Raw genomic sequence first — 5,000 nt, 5'->3', positions numbered from 1 at the left:
TCGAAAGATATGACAGGTTAGCTTGGGAGGTTAAGCAGTTGTGGTCGATGAAAAATGTAGCAGTAGTACCAATAATTGTTGGAGCCCTGGGAACAGTGAGTAAAAATCTTGACATGGAAGAAATAGGGGCTGCAATAAGGGTGGAGCACTTGCAGAAAACAGCACTGCTTGGAACCTCTCGAATACTGCGAAAGGTGCTCGAAAAATAGGAGGCGTTACCTTAGTTCACTGGTAGTGAACAGCTGACACTGTAATACATCTCCAGCGTTAGAAGCTGTGAAAAGGCAATAATAATAATAATAATAATAATAATAATAATAATAATAATAATAATAATAATAATAATCTGATGATGAAATACTAAAAGCCGGCCCCTCATCGGTTTGTTGGATACCCTATCAACAACTTCGCCAACCCACAAATCTTCACATATTATGATGTAGATATACATAAAGAATGTTAGCAACAGCTGTTGAATTATGATTTGTAGACAGAAGGAGAAAAATGGAGAGATTCTTCTTTGATTTATGGCCAGATAAAACAAATAAACACATAAATTATAATGTATACATGTACTACACGCACGCACATATATATGTGTGTGTGTATATATATATATATATATATATATATATATATATATATATATATATATTTATATATATATATACTTACACACATGCATTTATTATATACATGTATATACATTTATAAATGTACGTATACATATATAGACATACATATATAGATACACATACATATATACATAATATATGTATATCATATATGTTAGATAAACGTGTATATATTTATATATATATATGTGTGTGTGTGTGTGTGTGTGTGTGTGTGTGTGTGTGTGTGTGTGTGTATTCATATGGTTATATATAAATATATATATATATATATATATATATAGCACAGGTGTTAACCTGTAAAAACTAAAAAGCTCAAAGGTTGGTGCTATGACGCTCGAATATATTGTGTTTAGTGCTAAACAACGAAATCAGATCCGCGAGGCAGGCTTTGTCTTTCCTTTGGCTCCAAACCAACAACAATTTTTTTTAGCAAGCTTATAAAGCTTTTAATATCTTATTGCCATCTGCAGCTGAACTGCAAAACCTCACATCGCGACTCGGCGTGCGAGCAGAATACAAGACGTCTCCATAACCGAGACCTTCCCGCAGACACTACCCCACCCACCCACCTACCCACCCACCCACCTACCACCCTTTTTGTTTTACACCTTTTCCTTTCCCAGTTGATTGTTCTAATCCTGCTCGTTCACCTCCTCATCGTCATCGTTATCACCGACGTCATCACATCGAAATTATTTTTTCTTAAGCACATTTTCTTTTTACTGCTTTTATTGACGTATTGTCTTTTTAATTCTTTTTTTTTTCTTTTTTTTTTCTTTTTTTTGTTACATATATATATTACTTTTTGTGTTGGCGGTTCAAACGTTGATATGTCGTCTGTAGGTAGACTGAAAATAAAACCATCACTTCAAACGTACAGGATTCTAACCTACATTCCATCTCTTGTTAGATTACTTGCATACATCAGGGACACACCTTGTCAGATGTGTGTGTGTGTGTGTGTGTGTGTGTGTGTGTGTGTGTGTGTGTGTGTGTGTGTGTGTGTGTGTGTGTGTGTGTGTGTGTGTGTGTGTGCGTGTTTGTATGGTTGCATGAATGGATGGTTGTATGTTTGTATATGTATATATGCATAGAGAGAGACAGAGGTGAGCTATATATATATAGATGTGTGTGTGTGTGTGTGTGTGTGTGTGTGTGTGCGTGTGTGCGTGTGTGTGTGTGATTGTGTGTGTGTGTTTGTATGGTTGCATGTATGGATGGTTGTATGTATATATATGTATATATGCATAGAGAGAGGTGAGCTATATATATATAGATGTGTGTGTGTGTGTGTGTGTGTGTAGAAGGTGTCCATAAATCACCTTTACAATTTCAAGAATTCAGAAAGAAAATGAAAACTAAGGCTAACTCAGCAAAGTTTATTGGAAAACAAGAAAAGAAACGAGGTTTTATTTGAAACCTCAGAAGACTGCGTACGGGGAATGCATTGGTTGCATGCGATGCATTTAGACGGCATTCAGTTTCTGCCGATGTGTATTGGAGCAAACCCTCACCAATGGTTGGGTCAGGTCATTTGAAGTCAGGCTCTGTCTTTAATGTATCCCCATAAGAATCTACAGGAGTTATATCTGGCGATCTGAGCGGCCAGGGGACTGGACCGCTTCTTCCAGCCTACTGGTTTGAGAAAGTTTCACTGAGACACACTCAAACACTCAACTCCCAATGGGGCGGCACACCATCTTTGGTGGAAAAGAATTGCTGATTGCAAGAAATTGATCGATGCCTCTCAACTCTAATAGGATACAATAAATTGTGGAAATGGTAAAGACAATTTATGGACATGTATATTCATTGGCTCGCTTTGCAGTCACCTGAAAATTAAGTTCAATCCCATGGTGTCTTGGATAAACGCCTTCTACTATAGTTCGGAAATGATCAATGCTTTTTAAGTGAATTGGCATTATATATGTGTGTGTGAGTGTGTGTGTGTATGTCTGTGTGTATTTATGTGTGTGTGTATGCTTGTGTGTGTCTTTGTGTTAGTGTTTTGTCTTCCACCGTCAGTTGACGAACGACCGGTGTTGGTTCGTTTCCCTTTCCCCAGTACCCAAGCGGTTCGGCACAATAGAGGCCGATAGTATAAGTACCAGGTTTTAAAACTTAATACTGGCGTCGACTTGTTCGACTAAACCCTTCAAGGCAGTGCCCCAGCATGGCCGCAGTCCAATGACTGAGAGAAGTAAAGGATAAAAATCAAACATCTTTCGTTTGCTTCCAAATAGTTCTTTTGTCCTATTGGTTTTGTTGTAGTCTTTTTATTTGTGTCAGATCAGCCGAACATTTGTGACGGGGTTACATATATTCTGTCATCATTTCAGACCCATGATTCGGGATCCGTGTTAGGAGTTTATTTCTTGTTCTGTGTAAACCCTTCAATTTCCTTTGCTTCCAATTTACTTTATTGAAGCTGTTCTTTACAAGTGGAAATCTCAATTATTTTATTTGTTTCTTTAAATTCCATTCTGTAGCACGCATTTCTAATTTTGTCTGCCATTTCTCGTAATTCCATTTTATTAGTTCCATCTACTCCTAACTATTTGAAGTGGCATTAATCTAATTCTTTGATTTCGTTGTCTATGTCTAATTCAATTTTCTCACTTTCAGCCAATTTCCATTTTATAATAATTGCGGCACATTTGTGAAATTACTCATTTTGTCTTGTCTTCACTTGTGAAGAATTTTCTATACGTTTCTAACTGATGGTTTACCGCTTACCTTATAACAATATAGTAACTGCTTAATCTAGTGCTATTGATGTTCCTATTTTGTTTTCATTAAGTTTACTTTTTTAAATTATTGCTGCTTTTATCGTGGTTCTGTTTGGTCTTGGGTGTAATTTTCGTTGGACCAGCGGGGCATCTTTTTTTATATATATATATATATTTCTCTAATTGTTTCTACCGTTAGAATTATTGTAAAGTCCAAAATTTGAATCTTTATCTTAAGGACTTCTTGCAACCACATATAATTGCAGGGCTTTTTGCCCTGGACCAGCAGTTTCATGGTCTTTGTATTCACTCACCCAACTTGGGTACAGCGCAACTATTGCTTTGCGGTCTTCAGATGTCAATATAAGTGTTTATACAGATCTCTGCACTAAGAAAACAGCTGCAGCCTCGGGTCATCCTGTGTTCCTTGAGCCTAAGACATGAGGCACAAATATAATACTAGGTATGCGAGGGCTTGTGACTTAGTCGTTAGAGCTATTGGGCTCACAATCTTAAGGTCGTGAGTTCGATTTCGGCAGCGCGGTGGATCCTTCAACAAGACATTTTATTTCATCTTGATCCAGTCCACTCACTTGGCATCCCTCTCACATTCTGTGTCACGTTAAAACTCTGTCTCGCTAAATCTCCCTGAGAACTACATTCACTCAATTTGGATTCTAAAACTTTACATAAATGACAATCCTTATTTCTTTTCTGATAGAAGAAAGATGTTCACAATAAGATGCACCAGCCAAAGGCAGACGCAGATCGTCGTTACCTACCCAGAGCTGATGGAGGTCGAGGCTTGATCCAGTTTGAAATCTCTAACAAAACTACAACAATTGGACTGGTAAAATATCTTGAAACATGTAACGACTTGGCTGATGAAAGGAACCCTAAGTCGATTACATCAGCCTCAGCACTTTACTGGTTGACAATCTGTGGAACCTCGGACGACTGGCATGTAGTGGTTAAGAAGTTTGATTTGCATCCAGATGGTTTCTGGTTCAGTCCAACTGCACGCACCTTCGCCAAGTGTCCTCTATAATAGCACCAGATTGACTAATGTCTTATGAGTGGATTTGGTAAACGAAAGCTGTGTGGACGCCCGTTGTATATATGTGGGAAGGGGCGTGTGTGTTTGTGTAAAAGTGTGTTAGATTGTGTGTCGTTTTGTTTGTTTGTTTGTTTGTTTGTTCCCATCCACCGTTTGACAACCTATGTTGGTTTATTTATTTCCCTGTATATTAGCGGTTCGGCGAAAGAGACCGATAGAATAAATATCAAACTGAAAAAAAAATAAATGCTAGGGTCGATTTATTCAACTAAAACGCTACAAGGCGGTGCTCCAGCATTGCCGCAGTCCAACGAAACAAAAGATAAAAGATACAACTACAAATAATACTAACACGAAATATTAAACGTTAACTGCTTTGGTTGTTTTTGCCGTAACAATGGCGGTCTTCCTTCTGGCACAAATATAGACTTAGAAGCCAGAACAACGACTTCGGAAGGCGCTACAATGAAACATGTTCTTGTAGTTTTAACATGTAAAATAAACGACCAAGTGTAATGATACAGGAGATCTCTTTATCATTATCATTATTATTATTATTATTATTATTATTATTAT

The sequence above is a fragment of the Octopus bimaculoides genome, chromosome 4, assembly GCF_046866305.1.
Source record: "Octopus bimaculoides isolate indiv1 chromosome 4, ASM4686630v1, whole genome shotgun sequence".
NCBI classification, from domain to species: Eukaryota; Metazoa; Mollusca; class Cephalopoda; order Octopoda; family Octopodidae; genus Octopus; species Octopus bimaculoides.
The sequence above is the reverse complement of the archived record's forward strand: the minus strand, read 5'-3'. Positions refer to the sequence as shown.